This window comes from Procambarus clarkii, chromosome 83 (assembly GCF_040958095.1).
Source record: "Procambarus clarkii isolate CNS0578487 chromosome 83, FALCON_Pclarkii_2.0, whole genome shotgun sequence".
NCBI classification, from domain to species: domain Eukaryota; kingdom Metazoa; phylum Arthropoda; class Malacostraca; order Decapoda; family Cambaridae; genus Procambarus; species Procambarus clarkii.
Window position 1 is genome coordinate 49,036 of NC_091232.1, and position 25,456 is coordinate 74,491.

At 43.5% G+C, this 25,456-nt stretch overlaps 1 long non-coding RNA gene across 1 annotated transcript; it reads right to left on the reverse strand.

Annotated features, from left to right (window-relative positions):
• Positions 1-731: 731 nt before the first annotated feature.
• On the reverse strand, positions 732-25,456 carry LOC138358423 (uncharacterized). Its single transcript, XR_011225357.1, has 4 exons — positions 25,181-25,456; positions 15,604-15,767; positions 2,112-2,275; positions 732-864 (listed from the first exon to the last, which is right to left on the reverse strand). It is a non-coding gene; the product is annotated as an uncharacterized lncRNA (long non-coding RNA).

Consider the following 25,456-nt stretch of genomic DNA (forward strand, 5'->3'; position numbering starts at 1 on the left):
GGAAATATTGGTAACACAAACTGAAAGAGCATTTTGTAAGAGAGACAACCGTACAGAAAGAGATAGGTGGTGAAGGGGAACAGGAACCACAGGATGGGCAAAGGTCAAGGCATGACATAAGCAAGAGTGAGGGTGCTGTAAGGACCGTGCAAGGTGAAGACAGTAGCGATCATGGCGATCCTGTAGAAACAGGACGCCAGTTTCAACATACAGGCTTAGGGTAGGTGTCGAAGGAAAGGTACCAGAGCTGAGCCGTAACCCAGTATGATGCATGGTGAAGGGTAGAAGGAGAAGCAGACGAGTAAACAGGGCCATAATTGAGTTTAGACAGAACGAGAGAGGAATGTAAAGAGAGGAGCAGTGTCGATTAGCTCCCCAAGAAGTATGGGACATGACCTAAAGTTAGTTAAGGGCCTTAGAGCATTCAACTCGGACGTAAAAAATATGGGGCGACAAAGACAAACGAGTGTCAAAGATTAGCCCTAAAAGCTTTAGCAGATTCTTTGTACAAAAGGGGATGACCCCTGTTACCTAACAGTAAATAGGTATCTGGGAGTTAGCTGTTACAGGCTGCTTCCTAGGGGGGGTGGGTGTGTGGGAGAAAAAAAAATTTAGTAGTTAACCACTGAACTGCTCTGTCTCCAAATAACACCCTGGTGCACAAGAAATAAATTCTTTCCAAAAAAAATTTTTCTCTTCTTATATTGTTAAAATGCAGAGTTTGATCACGGGGAAACTAAACAAAAAATATTGTATGTGACTTACTTTAGCTGCGATGGAGCTGGAAAGTTGAGCAAATTATGGGCGCTGAGCGTTGGAGTGATGGGGGTCTGTCGGCCCCGCTACCCCGTGCGACGGCAGTTGCTGCGAATAAAATGTTGCGCAATTATTTTGAAGTTTCTCATTCATTTCTTCTTTTTTTTTTTGCTGTAATATTATTTAAAAGTGTGTAATTTGTGGAATTTATATAATTCAAAGTATAGAACATCGCTATGCTCAAAATTATGGGCCTCATATATGCGACATATTCTACAATCAAACAGTGTTTTTGCTGTTATTACACTATATACACACATTGTATATACCCATCTATGTATGTATTCACCATAACGATCCACTATGTTGGTATGGTGAGCCCAAAAAACATGAGTGAGCTGCCACACCCTGCCAGTCCTCCCTCCCTCCTCCAACACATTACTCGCCAACATTCCTCCTCCCAAAATACTGTTATTGTGTTTATTACACTATTTACACACGTTATGTATAAGTATGTACATGTTTTATTCATGTACATACGTACATACTTGCCATCTCCTCACCTCTCTCTCTTGCCTACTTAATGCTCTTGCTTCCCTCATCTCATCACAATCGACTTTATAATGGTCCAGCACGGATCGAAATGTCGTCGTCTATTCAATTTCCAGTGTGTGGTTTGGTCAACAATGAAATCTTCATGCAAGATCTTATAAAGAAAACCCCTAGAACGAGTTTTGCAGATATGAAAGAGTTTAAGGTGAGTAGGGGATGGTTTGAGAAATTTTGAAAAAAGACGTGGTATTCATAGTGTTGTGAGGCATGGTGAGGGTGCCAGCTCAGACAAAGTAGGGGCTGAAAGATTTGTTCGTGATTTTAAAGATTTTGTAGATACTGTATTGATGGATATATTCCACAACAAGTGTTTAATTGCGAGGAGACATGGCTATTCTGGAAAAAATTGCCGAAGAGGACATACATTACCCAAGAGGAGACGTCACTGCCCGGACACAAGCTAACTTGGGCTAACTTGTGTCAGGATAGGCTAACTCTTGTGCTGTGTGGCGATTTGAAAATTAAACCCTTGCTCGTGTATCATTCCGAAAATCCAAGAGTTTTAAAAAATATATAACGTGCAGAAAAACTGTGATGTAGAGTGGTTTGCCCTGCCATCAAAAAATATCTGCAAGAGAAAAGTTTGACACTAAAGGGCCTGCTTCTCGACAATGCTCCTGCTCATCCTCCAGACTTGGAGGATGCATTGTTGGGGCCAATTTTTTTTTTTAGGGATATTCCTGCATGGGCCCTAAGTTTCTGGCTAATGAACCAATGACATGAAGGAGGAGTTTTCAACCTACCTTGTGTTAGGTGTGCAGGGGTCAATAGGCTCAACATAATGTCAGGAGCAAAGGGGGGCGTTTGCCTCTTCAAACACAATTGTGACCATATTCATCTCTTCGAACTATCCTAAATGCTCTCTTCACCTGTCTGACCAAATTGGGTGTCCAGACCACCTTTGAATCTGAAATTGTAAAATTAATAGTGATTTCAGAATATTCAATCCATTTATACTAACAAAATTATATACAGTATACTGTAATTGAAATTTTACAGAATGATAAAGGCAATTTAGTAACTTTGTTAAAATGCACATGGGGGAAATACATGAAAATAGGTTAATATGGTTTGTAAGGTTGATGGGAAATGTTTATTACTTTTATGATTTAAAAGATGTATAGCCCTAATACTCCATCCTGGGTGCATTCCACCAGGTAATGACCACAGCAAAAGTTTTCCACGAGGCTCTATTGTCACACAAACCTTTCACATTTTCAAACTTGATTCATCTTTTTCCCCCTCGTTCCAGGGGTTTTCTTTAAAAGGTCTTCATGCAAATGCCTTGGTTTCTCACAAATGATGGCCTCTGAAATGCTATCACCTGCTAACTCTGTGTTGAACCTGTTGTTCAACGAGGTGGCAAAGACAAAGTAACGAGGAGCATTGAAGCGCAGGTCCCTCAAACTGCTCGAAAGGAAAAGGGAGAATCGAAGCGAATTTTGGTTGTGGGAGATTCCCAGGTGAGGTATTTAGACAGAACGTTTTGTGCCAGAGATAGGGGGAACAGATTAAGGGTTTGCTATCCGGGAGCTGGAATTGGTGATATTGTTGGAAACATGAATGATATTATGACAGGAAATGGAAACAAACCCATTATTTGTATTAGTGCAGGGGGTAATGATGTTGGACGAGTTAGGAGTGAGGAACTAATACAGAGATTCAGGACAGCCATTGAATTAGTTAGGAGCAAGGGAGGAACCCCGATCATATGTGGCATTCTTCCAAGAAAGGGAGTAGGAAATGAATGGATATCGAGGGCACTTGGTGTCAATTGCCGGCTGGAAAGATATTGCAAATCAAATGCTATATCTTTCATAGACAACTGGGAACACTTCTATGGAAGAAATGGAATGTATGCTCGTGATGGGGTGCATCTATCGAGAGCTGGGGTTGTTGCTGTTGCGAATTCGTTGGAAGAAGTGGTTAGAGGTGTTTGTTTGGGTTTAAACTGTTAGCTGATAGAGGTATGGGAATTGATTTGGAGGAAGGAGATAATAAAAGTACGTGTTTGTGGGAGAAAGGAATTGGCAAAATGATCAGGGAAAGAGAAGGGCCTCAAAATAACAATTCACTTAGGGTATATTACACTAACAGTAGAAGTCTAAGAAATAAAATTAACGAATTAAATGCTCTTGTCTGCACAGAAAAAATAGATATTATTGCACTTACCGAAACGTGGATGAATGTAGAAAATAGAGAACTATTAGCTGAATATCAAATAAATGGATTTAAACTATTTCACACAGATAGATATATTAGACGAGGAGGGGGAGTAGCCATATATGTTAGGGACAATTTGAAATGTAGTCTCAAAGAGGGAATCAAAACTGAGCCACACACAGAAACTATTTGGATAGAATTATACGAAAAAGCAAATATGATAATAGGAGTTATATATAGGCCACCAAATTTAGACAGAATGGAAGCAAAGCATCTATGGGATGAAATATCTAGGGCATCTAGATCTAACAGTATTTACGTCATGGGTGACTTTAATTTTAGTGGAATAAACTGGTTGAACAAAACAGGGAATAGTGAAGCAGAAGATTTTCTAGAATTAATTGACGATTGCTTTCTTACACAACACATTAAGGAACCAACACGGGAAAATAATATTTTAGATTTAGTGTTAACTAACAGGGAAACACAAATTAATGACATCGAAATAGGGAGTGAGCTAGGGAACAGTGATCACAAAGAAATCAGATTTAGCATAGAATGGAATAGACCTGTAGGAGAAAATTCTGTTAAAGTGCCAGATTTTCGAAAAGCTGATTTTAATAGCCTTAGAAATTTTTTGGGTCAAATTGATTGGAAAGTCTTGGGTTTGGGGTGGGGGCCGGTCTTGGAGCAAGACATGAACCCAGCGATAGGTGACGTAAATGGGGATTTCGATGTGGATTCAATATATAACATATTTAAGAATATTCTAAACAAAGCACAGGAACGTAGTATACCATACAAATTGAATAGATCGAATACCAATGACCCAAAGTGGATAACAAAGAATTTGAAGAACCTTATAGGTAAAAAGAGAGCTTGGTACAAAAGGATTAAAAATGGGGAGGTCACTTTAGAACAGGAATTCGTACAACTGGTTAGAAATGTTAAAAAAGAGATAAGGAAAGCAAAAAGAAACTATGAAGTTCGCATAGCAGGGCAAGCAAAGACAAATCCTAAAGGGTTTTTTCAGTTATATCGTACTAAGACTAGGGAAAGGATAGGTCCATTAAAAACTGAGACAGGTCAGTTAGATAGTGATGAAGAGATGAGTAGTATTTTTAATAGATATTTTGTATCTGTATTTACTAAAGAAGAACTTAACAATATGCCTTCAGCCGAACAAGTCTATGTGGGTGGGGACGAGGACAGGTTGACGAGTTTAACAGTTACCAGGGAGGATGTTCTTAAACAAATGGTAAAACTCAAACCAAACAAATCCCCAGGGCCGGATGAAGTGTTTGCCAGGGTGCTTAAAGAATGCAAAGAGGAGCTTTGTGACCCACTGTCAACCATATTTAATAAATCAATAGAGTCAGGCAGAGTGCCAGAGTTTTGGAAAGTTGCTAATGTGATACCAGTTTTTAAGAAAGGAGATAGATCACTTGCGTCTAACTATCGACCAATTAGCCTAACGTCTATTGTGGGAAAGTTACTCGAATCTATAATAGCAAATAAAATTCGTCTTCATCTTGAAAAACATAAATTAATAATTGAGTCGCAACATGGTTTTATAAATGGCCGTTCATGTTTAACAAATTTGTTATCTTTTTATTCTAGCATAGTTGAGGCAGTTGATAGTGGTAAGGATTGTGATGTTGTGTACCTTGACTTTAGCAACGCTTTTGATACAGTGCCACATGAAAGACTGATTAAAAAGATAGAGGCTCATGGTATTGGGGGTGCTATATTAAACTGGATTAGGGCATGGCTATACCAAAGGAAACAGAGTTAGTATAAATGGAGTCAAGTCAGAGTGGGAAAATGTTGTAAGTCGAGTGCCTCAAGGCTCTGTCCTGGGACCTCTGTTGTTTATAATATATATAAATGATTTAGATTCAGGTTTGAGTAGCAACATTTGCAAATTTGCCGATGATACGAAAATCGGTAGGGAAATTAATTCGGAGGAGGACTCACTATCACTTCAAGTTGATCTAGATAGGGTTTTGAAATGGTCAAAGGATTGGCAGATGCAGTTTAATGCTGATAAATGTAAAGTTCTGAGGTTAGGTAATGATGATAGAGTTACAAGATACGAGCTAGATGGTGTTGAGATTGCGAAGTCGGATTGCGAAAGGGATCTGGGAGTTATGATTAGTAAGAATTTAAAACAAAAGGATCAATGCATAAATGTTCGTAATAAGGCAAATCGGACACTTGGATTTATTAATCGCAGCGTTAGTAACAAGACACCTGGTGTAGTTCTCAAGCTATATCTTGCTCTAGTTAGGCCCCATTTAGATTTTGCAGTTCAGTTTTGGTCGCCATATTATAGAATGGATATAAATTCACTTGAACGTGTCCAGCGTAGGATGACTAAGTTAATTCCCCAAATTAGAAATCTTTCATATGAAGAAAGATTAACAAAGCTTAAGTTGCATTCACTGGAAAGGCAAAGAGTTAGGGGTGACATGATAGAGGTTTACAAGTGGGTGAATGGACATAACAAAGGGGATATTAATAGGGTATTAAAAGTATCAACACAAGACAGAACACGAAACAATGGGTATAAATTGGATAAGTTTAGATTTAGGAAAGACTTGGGTAAATACTGGTTCAGTAACAGGGTTGTTGATTTGTGGAACCAATTGCCGCGTAACATTGTGGAGGTGGGGTCCCTCGATTGTTTCAAGCATGGGTTGGACATGTATATGAGTGGGATTGGGTGGATATAAATATGAGCTGCCTCGTATGGGCCGGTGGGCCTTCTGCAGTTGCCTTTGTTCTTATGTTCTTATGTTCTTAACTCTTTGTTGTGTATCCAAATTAATAAAAACTTTTCAACATCCTCAAGTGTTTGTGTTCTTTGTTTCGGGATTGTTGATATGCCTTTTGCCACTTTAACGCTCATAATGTCCTTTTTCTTAGCAAGTATAGTGCATATTGTTGACATAGATTTGTTGTACTGCCTAGCTAGTTCAACAACCTGTGCACCGTTTTGACGTTTATGAATGCTCTCTTGTTTTTCATCTATGGTCATTCTCACATGTGTTTTCTTGGCTTGAATCTTACCACTGGCTTTCTTGGGACTCATGGCAAGATATATAATAACAAATTTTATGTTCAAATAGCCAAAAATCCCAAAACAAATGTAATGCTTTATAAAGAATTCAGGCGCGATAGTTACTAGGCAGGAGACACTGGTAAACTGAGGCGCGATCACCATGCCACCACGCGCTAGGTCAGCCCATACGCATATCAACAAACTCATTTCCCGAGGCAAAGTTTGTAACCCGATTCAAATTTTTCGAAGAAATTAGGCTCGTAACCCGAAAAGTTCATAAATATTCATTCGTAAGCCGAGGTGACACTATATATAAGTAAAAAATTAAAATTTTGTAGATACACTGTGCTGTATTGATGGATACATTCCACAACAAGTGTTTAATTGTGAGGAGACATAGCTATTCTGGAAAAAATTGCCGAAGAGATTTCTTTGTGATCACAAAGAAATCAGATTTAGCATAGAATGGAATAGACCAGTAGGAGAAAATTCTGTTAAAGTGCCAGATTTTCGAAAAGCTGATTTTAATAGCCTTTTTATTATAGGTAAAAAGAGAGCTTGGTACAAAAGGATTAAAAATGGGGAGGTCACTTTAGAACAGGAATTCGTACAACTGGTTAGAAATGTTAAAAAAGAGATAAGGAAAGCAAAAAGAAACTATGAAGTTCGCATAGCAGGGCAAGCAAAGACAAATCCTAAAGGGTTTTTTCAGTTATATCGTACTAAGACTAGGGAAAGGATAGGTCCATTAAAAACTGAGACAGGTCAAATAACAGATAGTGATGAAGAGATGAGTAGTATTTTTAATAAATATTTTGTATCTGTATTTACTAAAGAGGAACTTAACAATATGCCTTCAGCCGAACAAGTCTATGTGGGTGGGGACGAGGACAGGTTGACGAGTTTAACAGTTACCAGGGAGGATGTTCTTAAACAAATAGTAAAACTCAAACCAAACAAATCCCCAGGGCCGGATGAAGTGTTTGCCAGGGTGCTTAAAGAATGCAAAGAGGAGCTTTGTGACCCACTGTCAACCATATTTAATAAATCAATAGAGTCAGGCATAGTGCCAGAGTTTTGGAAAGTTGCTAATGTGATACCAGTTTTTAAGAAAGGAGATAGATCACTTGCGTCTAACTATCGACCAATTAGCCTAACGTCTATTGTGGGAAAGTTACTCGAATCTATAATAGCAAATAAAATTCGTCTTCATCTTGAAAAACATAAATTAATAATTGAGTCGCAACATGGTTTTATAAATGGCCGTTCATGTTTAACAAATTTGTTATCTTTTTATTCTAGCATTGTTGAGGCAGTTGATAGTGGTAAGGATTGCGATGTTGTATACCTTGACTTTAGCAAAGCTTTTGATACAGTGCCACATGAAAGACTGATTAAAAAGATAGAGTCTCATGGTATTGGGGGTGCTATATTAAGCTGGATTAGGGCATGGCTATACCAAAGGAAACAGAGAGTTAGTATAAATGGAATCAAGTCAGAGTGGGAAAATGTTGTAAGTGGAGTGCCTCAAGGCTCTGTCCTGGGACCTCTGTTGTTTATAATATATATAAATGATTTAGATTCAGGTTTGAGTAGCAACATTTGCAAATTTGCCGATGATACGAAAATCGGTAGGGAAATTAATTCGGAGGAGGACTCACTATCACTTCAAGTTGATCTAGATAGGGTTTTGAAATGGTCAAAGGATTGGCAGATGCAGTTTAATGCTGATAAATGTAAAGTTCTGAGGTTAGGTAATGATGATAGAGTTACAAGATACGAGCTAGATGGTGTTGTGATTGCGAAGTCGGATTGCGAAAGGGATCTGGGAGTTATGATTAGTAAGAATTTAAAACAAAAGGATCAATGCATAAATGTTCGTAATAAGGCAAATCGGACACTTGGATTTATTAATCGCAGCGTTAGTAACAAGACACCTGGTGTGGTTCTCAAGCTATATCTTGCTCTAGTTAGGCCCCATTTAGATTATGCAGTTCAGTTTTGGTCGCCATATTATAGAATGGATATAAATTCACTTGAACGTGTCCAGCGTAGGATGACTAAGTTAATTCCCCAAATTAGAAATCTTTCATATGAAGAAAGATTAACAAAGCTTAAGTTGCATTCACTGGAAAGGCGAAGAGTTAGGGGTGACATGATAGAGGTTTACAAGTGGATGAATGGACATAACCGGGGGGATATTAATAGGGTATTAAAAGTATCAACACAGGACAGAACACGAAACAATGGGTATAAATTGGATAAGTTTAGATTTAGGAAAGACTTGGGTAAATACTGGTTCAGTAACAGGGTTGTTGATTTGTGGAACCAATTGCCGCGTAACATTGTGGAGGTGGGGTCCCTCGATTGTTTCAAGCACGGGTTGGACAAGTATATGAGTGGGATTGGGTGGTTATAGAATAGGAGCTGCCTCGTATGGGCCAATAGGCCTTCTGCAGTTACCTTTGTTCTTATGTTCTTATGTTCTTATGTAAGAAATTTTTTGGGTCAAATTGATTGGAAAGGCTTGGGTATGGGGTGTGGGCCGGTCTTGGAGCGAGACATGAACCCAGCGATAGGTGACTTAAATGGGGATTTCGATGTGGATTCAATATATAACTTATTTAAGAATATTCTAAACAAAGCACAGGAACGTAGTATACCATACAAATTGAATAGATCGTATACTAATGACCCAAAGTGGATAACAAAGAATTTGAAGAACCTTATAGGTAAAAAGAGAGCTTGGTACAAAAGGATTAAAAATGGGGAGGTCACTTTAGAACAGGAATTCGTACAACTGGTTAGAAATGTTAAAAAAGAGATAAGGAAAGCAAAAAGGAACTATGAAGTTCGCATAGCAGGGCAAGCAAAGACAAATCCTAAAGGGTTTTTTCAGTTATATCGTACTAAGACTAGGGAAAGGATAGGTCCATTAAAAACTGAGACAGGTCAAATAACAGATAGTGATGAAGAGATGAGTAGTATTTTTAATAAATATTTTGTATCTGTATTTACTAAAGAGGAACTTAACAATATGCCTTCAGCCGAACAAGTCTATGTGGGTGGGGACGAGGACAGGTTGACGAGTTTAGCAGTTACCAGGGAGGATGTTCTTAAACAAATAGTAAAACTCAAACCAAACAAATCCCCAGGGCCGGATGAAGTGTTTGCCAGGGTGCTTAAAGAATGCAAAGAGGAGCTTTGTGACCCACTGTCAACCATATTTAATAAATCAATAGAGTCAGGCAGAGTGCCAGAGTTTTGGAAAGTTGCTAATGTGATACCAGTTTTTAAGAAAGGAGATAGATCACTTGCGTCTAACTATCGACCAATTAGCCTAACGTCTATTGTGGGAAAGTTACTCGAATCTATAATAGCAAATAAAATTCATCTTCATCTTGAAAAACATAAATTAATAATTGAGTCGCAACATGGTTTTATAAATGGCCGTTCATGTTTAACAAATTTGTTATCTTTTTATTCTAGCATTGTTGAGGCAGTTGATAGTGGTAAGGATTGCGATGTTGTATACCTTGACTTTAGCAAAGCTTTTGATACAGTGCCACATGAAAGACTGATTAAAAAAATAGAGTCTCATGGTATTGGGGGTGCTATATTAAGCTGGATTAGGGCATGGCTATACCAAAGGAAACAGAGAGTTAGTATAAATGGAATCAAGTCAGAGTGGGAAAATGTTGTAAGTGGAGTGCCTCAAGGATCTGTCCTGGGACCTCTGTTGTTTATAATATATATAAATGATTTAGATTCAGGTTTGAGTAGCAACATTTGCAAATTTGCCGATGATACGAAAATCGGTAGGGAAATTAATTCGGAGGAGGACTCACTATCACTTCAAGTTGATCTAGATAGGGTTTTGAAATGGTCAAAGGATTGGCAGATGCAGTTTAATGCTGATAAATGTAAAGTTCTGAGGTTAGGTAATGATGATAGAGTTACAAGATACGAGCTAGATGGTGTTGTGATTGCGAAGTCGGATTGCGAAAGGGATCTGGGAGTTATGATTAGTAAGAATTTAAAACAAAAGGATCAATGCATAAATGTTCGTAATAAGGCAAATCGGACACTTGGATTTATTAATCGCAGCGTTAGTAACAAGACACCTGGTGTGGTTCTCAAGCTATATCTTGCTCTAGTTAGGCCCCATTTAGATTATGCAGTTCAGTTTTGGTCGCCATATTATAGAATGGATATAAATTCACTTGAACGTGTCCAGCGTAGGATGACTAAGTTAATCAGTCGGTCAGGTGAAGTCACAGTGAGAGGTTGTGTTAACCGGAGCTCCTGAGTGTTGTTATATCATCATAGCAATATGGAAGTTGTAGTTAAGGACCTGGTGACTCTAGTGGGAGCCCTGAGGACAGAGTTGGACTCTCTGCGGGAGGAGGTGCGTCAGCTTAAAAAACATCGAGAAGTAACGAAGGAGGAGACCAGCAGTAAAGGGACCTCGTCTTGGAGAGTTGCGAAAGACAGGGGCCTTAAGAAGACTTTGATAAAGCCGCCTTCAAACGCCATAGCAACTTCAAATTCATTTGACGTTTTGGAGGACGAGTGCTGTGGAGAGACTGTGGATCGCGCAAAAGGGAAAGCAACGAAGAGAAAGGAAGCGCAGGCCCCTCAGAAAGTAAAGGAAGTACCTAAGCAAACATTAGTTGTGGGAGATTCCCAGATAAGGTATTTGGATAGAACGTTTTGTGCTAGAGATAGGGGGAACAGGTTAAGGGTTTGCTATCCCGGAGCTGGCATTGGTGATATTATAAACAACATGAATGATATTATGGCTGGTAATGGGAACAATCCCATTATTTGCATTAGCGTGGGAGGAAATGATGTTGGTCGAGTCAGGAGTGAGGAACTGATTCAGAGGTATAAAACAGCCATAGAGTTAGTTAGGAGCAAGGGAGGAATCCCGATCATATGTGGCATTCTTCCAAGAAAGGGAGTGGGAAATGAATGGATATCGAGGGCACTTGGTGTCAATTGCCGGCTGGAAAGATATTGCAAATCAAATGCAATATCTTTCATAGACAACTGGGAACACTTCTATGGAAGAAATGAAATGTATGCTCGTGATGGGGTGCATCTATCGAGAGCTGGGGTTGTTGCTGTTGCGAACTCGCTAGAAGAATTGGTTAGAGGTGTTTGTTTGGGTTTAAACTGTTAGTAGATAGAGGTATGGGAATTGATTTGGAGGAAGGAGGTAATAAAAGTATGTGTTTGTGGGAGAAAGGAATTGGCAAAACGATCAGGGAAAGAGAAGGTCCGCAAAATAACAATTCACTTAGGGTATATTACACTAACAGTAGAAGTCTAAGAAATAAAATTAACGAATTAAATGCTCTTGTCTGCACAGAAAAAATAGATATTATTGCACTTACCGAAACGTGGATGAATGTAGAAAATAGAGAACTATTAGCTGAATATCAAATATATGGATTTAAACTATTTCACACAGATAGATATATTAGACGAGGAGGTGGAGTAGCCATATATGTTAGGGACAATTTGAAATGTAGTCTCAAAGTGGGAATCAAAACAGAGCCACACACAGAAACTATTTGGATTGAATTAAACGAAAAAGCTAATAATATTATAATAGGAGTAATATATAGGCCACCAAATTTAGACAGAATGGAAGCAAAGCATCTATGGGATGAAATATCTAGAGCATCTAGATCTAACAGTATTTATGTCATGGGTGACTTTAATTTTAGCGGAATAAACTGGTTGAACAAAACAGAGAATAGTGAAGCAGAAGATTTTCTAGAATTAATTGACGATTGCTTTCTTACGCAACACATTAAGGAACCAACACGGGAAAATAATATTTTAGATTTAGTGTTAACTAACAGGGAAACGCAAATTAATGACATCGAAATAGGGAGTGAGCTAGGGAGCAGTGATCACAAAGAAATCAGATTTAGCATAGAATGGAATAGACCAGTAGGAGAAAATTCTGTTAAAGTGCCAGATTTTCGAAAAGCTGATTTTAATAGCCTAAGTAATTTTTTGGGTCAAATTGATTGGAAAGGCTTGGGTATGGGGTGTGGGCCGGTCTTGGAGCGAGACATGAACCCAGCGATAGGTGACTTAAATGGGGATTTCGATGTGGATTCAATATATAACTTATTTAAGAATATTCTAAACAAAGCACAGGAACGTAGTATACCATACAAATTGAATAGATCGTATACTAATGACCCAAAGTGGATAACAAAGAATTTGAAGAACCTTATAGGTAAAAAGAGAGCTTGGTACAAAAGGATTAAAAATGGGGAGGTCACTTTAGAACAGGAATTCGTACAACTGGTTAGAAATGTTAAAAAAGAGATAAGGAAAGCAAAAAGAAACTATGAAGTTCGCATAGCAGGGCAAGCAAAGACAAATCCTAAAGGGTTTTTTCAGTTATATCGTACTAAGACTAGGGAAAGGATAGGTCCATTAAAAACTGAGACAGGTCAAATAACAGATAGTGATGAAGAGATGAGTAGTATTTTTAATAAATATTTTGTATCTGTATTTACTAAAGAGGAACTTAACAATATGCCTTCAGCCGAACAAGTCTATGTGGGTGGGGACGAGGACAGGTTGACGAGTTTAGCAGTTACCAGGGAGGATGTTCTTAAACAAATAGTAAAACTCAAACCAAACAAATCCCCAGGGCCGGATGAAGTGTTTGCTAGGGTGCTTAAAGAATGCAAAGAGGAGCTTTGTGACCCACTGTCAACCATATTTAATAAATCAATAGAGTCAGGCAGAGTGCCAGAGTTTTGGAAAGTTGCTAATGTGATACCAGTTTTTAAGAAAGGAGATAGATCACTTGCGTCTAACTATCGACCAATTAGCCTAACGTCTATTGTGGGAAAGTTACTCGAATCTATAATAGCAAATAAAATTCGTCTTCATCTTGAAAAACATAAATTAATAATTGAGTCGCAACATGGTTTTATAAATGGCCGTTCATGTTTAACAAATTTGTTATCTTTTTATTCTAGCATTGTTGAGGCAGTTGATAGTGGTAAGGATTGCGATGTTGTATACCTTGACTTTAGCAAAGCTTTTGATACAGTGCCACATGAAAGACTGATTAAAAAAATAGAGTCTCATGGTATTGGGGGTGCTATATTAAGCTGGATTAGGGCATGGCTATACCAAAGGAAACAGAGAGTTAGTATAAATGGAATCAAGTCAGAGTGGGAAAATGTTGTAAGTGGAGTGCCTCAAGGATCTGTCCTGGGACCTCTGTTGTTTATAATATATATAAATGATTTAGATTCAGGTTTGAGTAGCAACATTTGCAAATTTGCCGATGATACGAAAATCGGTAGGGAAATTAATTCGGAGGAGGACTCACTATCACTTCAAGTTGATCTAGATAGGGTTTTGAAATGGTCAAAGGATTGGCAGATGCAGTTTAATGCTGATAAATGTAAAGTTCTGAGGTTAGGTAATGATGATAGAGTTACAAGATACGAGCTAGATGGTGTTGTGATTGCGAAGTCGGATTGCGAAAGGGATCTGGGAGTTATGATTAGTAAGAATTTAAAACAAAAGGATCAATGCATAAATGTTCGTAATAAGGCAAATCGGACACTTGGATTTATTAATCGCAGCGTTAGTAACAAGACACCTGGTGTGGTTCTCAAGCTATATCTTGCTCTAGTTAGGCCCCATTTAGATTATGCAGTTCAGTTTTGGTCGCCATATTATAGAATGGATATAAATTCACTTGAACGTGTCCAGCGTAGGATGACTAAGTTAATTCCCCAAATTAGAAATCTTTCATATGAAGAAAGATTAACAAAGCTTAAGTTGCATTCACTGGAAAGGCGAAGAGTTAGGGGTGACATGATAGAGGTTTACAAGTGGATGAATGGACATAACCGGGGGGATATTAATAGGGTATTAAAAGTATCAACACAGGACAGAACACGAAACAATGGATATAAATTGGATAAGTTTAGATTTAGGAAAGACTTGGGTAAATACTGGTTCAGTAACAGGGTTGTTGATTTGTGGAACCAATTGCCGCGTAACATTGTGGAGGTGGGGTCCCTCGATTGTTTCAAGCACGGGTTGGACAAGTATATGAGTGGGATTGGGTGGTTATAGAATAGGAGCTGCCTCGTATGGGCCAATAGGCCTTCTGCAGTTACCTTTGTTCTTATGTTCTTATGTTCTTAATTCCCCAAATTAGAAATCTTTCATATGAAGAAAGATTAACAAAGCTTAAGTTGCATTCACTGGAAAGGCGAAGAGTTAGGGGTGACATGATAGAGGTTTACAAGTGGATGAATGGACATAACCGGGGGGATATTAATAGGGTATTAAAAGTATCAACACAGGACAGAACACGAAACAATGGATATAAATTGGATAAGTTTAGATTTAGGAAAGACTTGGGTAAATACTGGTTCAGTAACAGGGTTGTTGATTTGTGGAACCAATTGCCGCGTAACATTGTGGAGGTGGGGTCCCTCGATTGTTTCAAGCACGGGTTGGACAAGTATATGAGTGGGATTGGGTGGTTATAGAATAGGAGCTGCCTCGTATGGGCCAATAGGCCTTCTGCAGTTACCTTTGTTCTTATGTTCTTAAGAGGACATACATTACCCAAGAGGAGACGTCACTGCCCGGACACAAGCTAACATGGGCTAACTTGTGTCAGGATAGGCTAACTCTTGTGCTGTGTGGCGATTTGAAAATTAAACCCTTGCTCGTGTATCATTCCGAAAATCCAAGAGTTTTAAAAAATATATAACGTGCAGAAAAACTGTGATGTGGAGTGGTTTGCCCTGCCATCAAAAAATATCTGCAAGAGAAAAGTTTGACACTCAAGGTCCTGCTTCTCGACAATGCTCCTGCTCATCCTCCAGACTTGGAGGATGCATTGTTGGGGCCACTTTTTTTTTTTAGGGATATTCCTACATGAGCCTTGAGTTTCTGGCTAATGTACCAATGACATGAAGGAGGAGTTTTCAACCTACCTTGTGTTAGGTGTGCAGAGGTCAATGGTTGAACATAATGTCAGGAGCAAAAGGGGGGCGTTTGCCTCTTCGAACACAATTGCGACCATCTTCATCTCTTCGAACTATCCTAAATGCTCTCTTCACCTGTCTGACCAAATTGGGTGTCCAAACCACCTTTGAATCTGAAATTGTAAAATTAATAGCAATTTCAGAATATTCAGTCCATTTATACTAACAAAATTATACATACAGTACTGTAATTGAAATTTTACAGAATGATAAAGGCAATTTAGTAACTTTGTTAAAATGCACATGGGGGAAATACATGAAAATAGGTTAATATTGTTTGTAAGGTTGATGGGAAATGTTTATTACTTTTATGATTTAAAAGATGTATAGCCCTAATACTCCATCCTGGGTGCATTCCACCAGGTAATGACCACAGCAAAAGTTTTCCACGAGGCTCAATTGTCACACAAACTTTTCACATTTTCAAACTTGATTCATCTTTCCCCCCCCCCCCTCGTTCCAGGGGTTTTCTTTAAAAGGTCTTCATGCAAATGCCTTGGTTTCTCACAAATGATGGCCTCTGAAATGCTATCACCTGCTAACTCCTTGTTGTGTATCCAAATTAATAAAAACTTTTCAACATCCTCAAGTGTTTGTGTTCTTTGTTTTGGGATTGTTGATATGCTTTTTGCCACTTTAATGCTCATAATGTCCTTTTTCTTAGCAAGTACAGTGCATATTGTTGACATAGATTTGTTGTACTGCCTAGCTAGTTCAACAACCTGTGCGCCATTTTGATGTTTATGAATGCTCTCTTGTTTTTCCTCTATGGTCATTCTCACATGTGTTTTCTTGGCTTGAACCTTACCACTGGCTTTCTTGGGACTCATGGCAAGATATATCATAACAAATTTTATGTTCAAATAGCCAAAAATCCCAAAACAAATGTAATGCTTTACAAAGAATTCAGGCGCGATACTTACTAGGCAGGAGACACTGGTAAACTGAGGCGCGATCACCATGCCACCACGCGCTAGATCAGCCCATACGTATATCAACAAACTCCTTTCCCGAGGCAAAGTTTGTAACCCGATTCAAATTTTTTGAAGAAATTAGGCTCGTAACCCGAAAAGTTTATAAATATTCATTCGTAAGCCGAGGTGTCACTATATATAACTAAAAAATTAAACTCAGGATTACTTTCAACCCCCACCCCTTTTGCTCTACTCCATTGCCACCTTCCTTTCACCCTCCTCTATGATGTACTCTTCCATAGACACCTACGTTCACTGCATATAATGCTCCCCTCTACTCGTCCATCGTCACCTACTTTCACCCCCCCCCCCCCTCCGCTCTACTCCTCCAGGGTCGCAGACAATTTCACGAGCGTGAGAACTACGAGTTCTCTAACCACTCTCACACTCCTACTCTCTCACCAGTGAGGGGGAGGGAAGGAGGGAGGAAATGAAGGAAGAAAGGTGGGGGAGAGAGAATAGGCAGGGGGGAGGAGGGCCTAGATACATTTCTTCCATATAGATAGGTAGACTGAGGGAGAGCTGCTTGCCAAGAGCTCTATCAGACAGGCTTCCTATTCCTCAACCCTCCCTAATATGCCACATCCTGGTCAGGACAACTTGCTCGATTGTTATTCTTGGTGTGACTCGAGAACTGACCTCGAGGCGGGGCATGGGCATGGATTATCTCCCTGGGGCACGCACCTCCCTGCCCCAGCTCTCTCTCTCTCTCACATAATCTATCAAGGGTCTAACATGAGGTCATTGTGCCAACCAGAAGTGTATATGTCCAAGGCTGGCCACCTGTCTGGACCATTCAAATGTATAAACACGTAATTAGTCTTATTAAAATTATATATAATGCTACAATTATAAATTAATTTGTTCATGGTCATTCGTTTATCAGTATTTTAATATGAGGTATATATACGCATGTATGTATACGTTGACATACACATATATGATTATGTGTATGGAATGATTATGATCATGTGTAATCATATATGATTATATCTAATGGAATGCATTAGTAAGTGATGTGGTGGAGGCTGACTCCATACACAGGTTCAAGTGTAGATATGATAGAGCCCAATAGGCTCAGAAACCTGTACACCTGTTGATTGACGGTTGAGAGGTGGAACTAAAGAGCCAGAGCTCAACCCCAGCAAGCACAATTAGGCGAGTATATGTACACATGTACATGAGTGCACATGTACACTTTCAAATGAATTAAGATACCTTGAGATACATAATGACTTAGTTTAAATAGTTTAAACACATTATGGTACTGATTTTGACATGCTGATGTCTGGAAGGGAGAGGGGGTGTGGGGGGTTATTGTCTGAGGTGGAGGACCAGAGGAGGGGGTCAGTGGAAGGATGGTGGCTGGAGGGATGCCATTGTTCTAATGGTTATGAAAACAATTATTGATGGCAGGAATTCAGTGGGTGTGTACTTCACCCGCACCATCACCATACTTTTTTTTTTTTTTTTATTTTTATAAATTACACAAATTACAAGAACACACAAAACAACGCAAACCTGTACACATCAAGTACACCAATGAAGTAACAGTACACAGGAATAAACAGTCTGTACACTAAACAATAACAGTAACCGCAAAACAAACACAAGCGCTGAACAAAATGAAAACGCATTGAAGCAATGGGCTAAACAGTACAGGGAATAAGTGCTAAAACAGTACATGGAAACAATAGGCTAAACAGTTCATATCTACATAGCAACACAGAACATGGCCAAGAAAATTACATGAAAAATAAATTAACAATAAAGTACATAAATAACATTGAAACACACCTGGAACCAATAACATAAACATACACAGACGTGGATATAGAATCACGTGCACAAAACCACGCCTACCACACACACAGAAGAACAAAGGAGCATAGGATCATACACGCGCTACCCAGGAAAATGATATACACTAAATAAGAAGAAATTATGTACACACACACTAAACACACTCTAAACAACAAGACAAACACACTCATACCACCCACACCACCACGGCACACCACACTGCACCCAAGCACGCAAAATAAAGGGTTACAGGCCAAAGCGAAACACGGCCACAAAAGGAACAGTAGAAAACAGTACAGCAGAAAACCCAGGCCCACGCAGGAGCCAAAACCCCCCTCAAAACCACACACCCACACGCATACGGACACAACCGGCACCCGGAGGTACGGAAAACACACCACACACACACAGGAGCAGCAGCATCTCAAGGGGGGAGACACACAAACACACGCAACCCCCGCCAAGGACACCCCAAGAAGCGGAAAGGGAGCGCATAGCAAAGCAAACCCCGAAACCCCCCAACCCCTCTAAACCCCCCCCATCAACACCCCAACCCCACCCAAGACGAGAACATCACCTTGCCACCAAGGCACCCGCCGACCCAAAGGCAACCCCACGAACATAGGCATCTGTGAACCACCGACCAAACTCCTCCGGAAAAGCGCGCTGCAACCACCACCAGGTAAACCGCATGCGCCCCCGTAAAAATCCTAAAATTCGGGCAATCCCAAAACCCTCCCGCCTCCCAACCCACACACAAAACACATAATCAGCAACCAAAACACACAATGTATTACGCACCCGCTGCGGATAAGCCGGAAAATACAAAAACAAAAACTGCAAAACATCACCCCGACAACCCGGACCACAAAACACCTCCAGGACATCCCGAAACCAGTCCACCAACCCCTGTAACCGGACACAAAAATAAAATACATGCACCTGCGATTCACATAAACCACAGTGAACACACGCCCCAGAATCACGCAAGCCAAGCATACACAACCGCTCATTTGTCGCCAGCGACAAATGCAGAACCCGAAACAGCAATTCACGCTGCTGAGGCGCCAAGAACCGTGCCCCCAAACACGACCAGATACCACCCCAATCCCAACACGGGAACAAGCCCTCCACTCGAGGCCGCACCCGGGGCAACAACACCCCATACACAGCCTTGCACGAGAAAGACAGAAACCCAGGATGGCGGCAGAGCTCCCGAAGAATCCCCACGGCCCAAGAATAAACAGGGGGGGTAACCAAGGCCACCTCCTGACAAACCCCCAAATCAACCAAAAAACTGAAGCGAAGCGAGCAGAAAAACACACCCAGCGTATTCAACCCCCCACCGAGAGCCAGCCCCCGACGCAACGAGACCCAGAAGAGGGCCTTGGCCTTCGTGAAAACGTCAGGAATGCCAACACCCCCCTCTCTCACCCCTAACACCAACGTCGAACGGCGCACCGGTTGATAACGCCCACACCATACATATCTATACACCACACTCTCCAAACTCAAGGCCTTCCGACGATCCAACGGGAAACATCGAGCCACAAACCAGACACGCGACAAGACCTTACACGCAACAAGCAGTCCCCTCTGATAAATCGTCAAGGGACGACGCGACAAAAGGCCAACTGCAACACCAACCGACCGAGAGACAGCACCCCAATTCCACTCCAAGGAGCGGTCATAGGAGGCAAACCAAGTAATCCCAAGAACCCGAATCGAGGAGACCACCGGAAACCACGACCTATCCCACACCAGGCGGGAGGCCCACTCACCGATCCCCATCAACCCCGACTTCGCCCGATTAAGAACGGCCCCCGTAGCGGACTCAAACTGCAGGAGAACGTCCTGGACAGCTTCAACAGAACCCTCCGAAGCTACAAAGAGAATGGTGTCGTCAGCATACCCGCAAACGGGTAGCCGGAGACCGGACGGCAGACAAGGAGGCACGATCAAGGAACACGCTTTCACCGCCCGAAAAAGAGGTTCCTGAAAAATCACATACAAAAGCATGGACATGGGACACCCCTGACGAACGGAACGGCAAATAGGAAAAAATGAGCTAAAAAACCCATTCACACAAACGCGACTGCGACTCCGGACATACAACAAACGGATCCACCCCACAAACACCACCGGAAACCCAAGCCTCTCCATAGCACTAAAAACAAACTCTAAAGACACCCGATCAAAGGCCTTGGACCAGTCCAAGCTGATCATAGCCGCCGAAAGCCGATACTCGGACGCATAGAGAAGCACGTCACGAAGTAAGGCATTGCAATGCATCAGGGCACGGCCAGGCACACCACAAAATTGCTCCATAGAGACCACCGACGCAACGACACCCCGACATCGACGCGCTAAAACCTTAGAAAGAATTTTATAATCAGCATTTAAGAGCGTAATAGGCCTCCAATTGGAAAACAACTGCAAATCGCCCGGCTTCGGGAGTAGCCGCACGATCCCGTCACAGAAGGAATCAGGCAGAGCACCCAAACGCAAACACGCCTGCACCACTTCCAAAAGCACCCCCCCCCAGCACATCCCAAAAGGTAAGGTAGAACTCAATGGGCAGGCCATCCGCACCCGGCACTCTCCCAGAACGAAACGACCGAACCACCTCCAGGAGCTCCACCGTGGAAACATCCTGCACCAACCGGGCACACTCCGAGCGCGACAAACCGGGGAAGCACCTGTCCAAAAAGGAACCCGCGAGCACACTATCACCATGCACCTCCCCATAGAGGGCCTCCAACTCCCGCCGTGCGGTAAGCAGAACACCCTCTGTGCTAGAAAGCACAGACCCATCAGGCCGCCGAAGGCCCTGGAGAAGAACGGAACCCCTAGCAGCCTTCTCCCTCCCTAAAAGAAAGGGAGAGAGCCTCTCCCCATCCACCCGCTCAGCTACACGAGCACGCACGCGAACACCGTCAGCCAACACCGCACGCAAATCACAAATACGCTCCTTACACTCAGCAATCTCACTAAAGCAGTCAACCCCAGCATTCAACCGCACATATAAAGAAGACAAACGCGCCTGAAGGAACCGCAGCAGACCAAACCTCCCGGCAGCCTCCCGCTTAGCAACAATCCCAAAAAACCTCCGACACTCCACCTTACACCACTCCCACCAAACGAACAAAGAGGAGAAATCAGCCTTCCGGGCAACGATGCCAACCCACCAGGCCCGAAACTGCGCACAAATACGTGGATAACGCAATAACCGACAATTGAGTTTCCACCACCCAGGCCCCACCCGCACCTGACTCCGGACACCAACCCGTACAACCACCATACAATGATCCGAGAAAGCCACCGGGACCGTGCGAAAATCAAAAACCGAACACTCCCCACCAGAAACATAGAACCTATCCAACCTAGAACTCGCCCCACGCGCAGCGAAGGTATACTCCAACGAGCCGCCACACAAAACAGCCGCATCGCGAAACCCGCACGCACGCAAAACCTCAATTAAAGCGGCCGAAACATTCCGAGGGTGAGCACTAGAGCAATCCCTCACACACGTAACACAATTAAAATCCCTCCCAAAGATCAAATCCCGCGTATCATGCCGCAGGTATGGCAAAAGCCCCTCCCGAAAAAACAGCTCCCGGTCCTGACGATGCGCCACCCCAGAAGGGGCGTACACTGTTAAGAACGGAATCACAACCCCCAAATACTCAGCCCGAACAAACAAGACCCGCCCATCTTCATCCATTTCCGTGTGAAGCACGGAAATGGATGCCCTCCGCGAAAACAACATCAGCGTTCCCCCAAAGGACGTCCTCGGCGGGTTCAGCACAACATGATACTCAGCACACAACCCCTGCAACACAGACACATCCCGAACATTGTGCTCTTGGATCAGAGCCACATCCACCCGCTGCTCCCGAAGCACATCCACAAGGCCCAATTGGACCGCCAAAGCATTCAGACCACGAACATTCAAAGACGCACAAACAATAGCAGGCGCCATCGAACCCATTAATGACCCCCAGCCCCTCCAGGACCACCAGAGGGCACAGAGCCACCCACTGCAGAGGCGCCGTCAGCATCCTGAGGCTCAAACTGCCGCCGTTCCACCGTCGGGGAATCCACCATAATGCCTGGCCTCTGATCCCGCAGGAGGCGGACAGTGCCGGCATCACCCAGCGAAGCACGCCGAGACCCCGCTGCCACTGACCAGGTATCACCAACGTCCACCACCGACGAGGAATTCTTGCTGCCAACCGGCACTGCATCACTTCCGGAATCCATATCAGACACAGGAGAATTAGGAGGAGGAGGGGGGGCACCACCCAAGGCACAACTCCGCGAAGCCTCAATCCGTTTGCCAGGGGGGCTCTCGACTGCGTGAGCGCGCCCCCGCAACGCGCTTCCGGCGAGGAGCATGGGAGGTCAACGCCCCCTCATGGCACACACCCGCAGGGGGAGCAGAAGGCGGACTCGCAATGCATGCAACAGGAACGCCGGCACCAACGACGACGCTCCCATCACCCTCAGTGAAAGCATCGCCTACAACGGGAGGCACCGAGACGACACTCCCAACACCTCGCCCATTCATCAACGAAACACCAGGAACAGGATGCACCTCCACATCCACCGGAAGTAGAAGACGGGAATCAGGAGCAGCCACGTCCTCCACCACAGCTGGCACAGAAGACACGATAGGCACAGACGAACCAGCAGGCACAGCAGTCGCAGGTGCACCACCAGGCACAGCAGTCGCAGGTGCACCACCAGGCACAGCAGTCGCAGGTGCACCACCAGGCACAGCAGTCGCAGGTGCACCACCAGGCACAGCAGTCGCAGGTGCACCACCAGGCACAGCAGTCGCAGGTGCACCACCAGGCACAACAGGCGCAGGTGCACCACCAGGTACAGCAGTCGCAGGTGCACCACCAGGCACAGCAGTCGCAAGTGCACCACCAGGCACAGCAGACGCAGGTGCACCACCAGGCACAGCAGACGCAGGTGCACCACCAGGCACAGCAGACGCAGGTGCACCACCAGGCACAGCAGACGCAGGTGCACCACCAGGCACAGCAGTCGCAGGTGCACCACCAGGCACAGCAGTCGCAGGTGCACCACCAGGCACAGCAGTCGCAGGTGCACCACCAGGCACAGCAGTCGCAGGTGCACCACCAGGCACAGCAGTCGCAGGTGCACCACCAGGCACAGCAGTCGCAGGTGCACCACCAGGCACAACAGTCGCAGGTGCACCACCAGGCACAACAGTCACAGGTGCCCCACCATTCACACCCCCACGCCGAGGACCAGCCAGGGATGCACCATCCTCACGGAGGGGGGGAAAATCCCCCACACTGAATACAGAAGCAGTCTCCAGTCGAGGAATCTCACACTGGGCAGCGTCATGGCCCTCCTCCCCACAGCGGAAGCACGTGCGGGCCTGCCCTGGATAGAAAACCCGGAACGGAAGACCACAGCACATAACCTTGGAGGGGATGGGCTCCTTGAGGCGCATATGCAGCGTGCGAGTACCCAGCCGGAGGCCCCGCAGCCGCCCGGCACTAAACAAGTTGTACCGATGACGCAACACCATACCATACCTCGTAAACACAGAAGAAAGCTCCACCTCTGGAAACGTAACAGGTACCCCGTGCACGCTCACAAAGGTCAGTGGACCCCACGGATCAGAGACAGTCACAGACACAGCCGAATGAGGAAGGGGAGTCGTCCGCTCGTTCCAACACCCCACAAACCGCTCGTATCCAGGTGACGTGGCAAACGTCACCGCCACGCGAGTGGGAGAAAATTTCTCGAGACCGAGGAGATCTTGAACATCCACCTGAAGGACATCCAAAAGCGCAGCCGCCACTAGTTCCCAATCCACCGGTGCAGAGAACTCCAGCCGAGCAGTATTCACACGGCGGATGCGGCCACCACCAGCCGCCGCCATATTGCTGACCTCCGCCTCAGTCAGCTGGCGCCCCACAGCAACGAGCAACCACCACCAGTCAGCGACAAACAGCTACTGGCAGCCAGAGCCCGACGTCCACGCCCCCCAGAGGCAGAGGACGGAATCATATGAATTAAGATACCTTGAGATACATAATGACTTAGTTTAAATAGTTTAAACACATTATGGTACTGATTTTGACATGCTGATGTCTGGAAGGGAGAGGGGGTGTGGGGGGTTATTGTCTGAGGTGGAGGACCAGAGGAGGGGGTCAGTGGAAGGATGGTGGCTGGAGGGATGCCATTGTTCTAATGGTTATGAAAACAATTATTGATGGCAGGAATTCAGTGGGTGTGTACTTCACCCGCACCATCACCATACTGTGCCTTGCTACACCCCCCCCCCCACCTCCACCCATGCTGTGCGGGGCGTATTACACATTATGGGATAACCGACTGTCTGTCCATTCCTGTCTGCTCGTTATGCTGCCCTTCCTTTTGAAAATTGTCTGCTTTATCGACTTCCTTCAAGACCACACGTTAGCCTCTTATCACGCCCTCTTACCACTCTCAGGGAGCCGGCTCTTCTATACAATAGTTACCACTCAGTCCCCAAGGTGAAAGAGTGTCCGGGCATATGACTTGTTACGTGTACTTATTTGCGATTCGTTTGGGCTGTCACGTGTGGTGATTAGTGTTGGGTAAGGCTAGGCCAGGTCAGGTCAGACTAGGCTAGGTAAGGCTAGGCCAGGTCAGGTCTGGTCGGTCTGGCTAGGCCAGGTCAGGCCAGGCAGGGTGAGAGAAGTAAAGCGGCAGGTACTTACGTTTCCGAGAAAGTAGCGGCGGTAGTATATTGTTGATTTAGATTCGACGACATCCTGAAGCTAGTAGATGACGGCCTCATCGCTCTCGAACTTCTTGTTGTTGTAGGGGATACGAGGCACACCCAATATCCCCCTTACACTGATCACATCGCACACTAATATTTTTACTATTTCGGACACCAGATTTGTCTGTTTCGTATATGTATAATTGTTCAATATTAAAACCACAATAGAATGCTCTAAGTACTTTCGTATATTAATACATCTTCAGAAGGA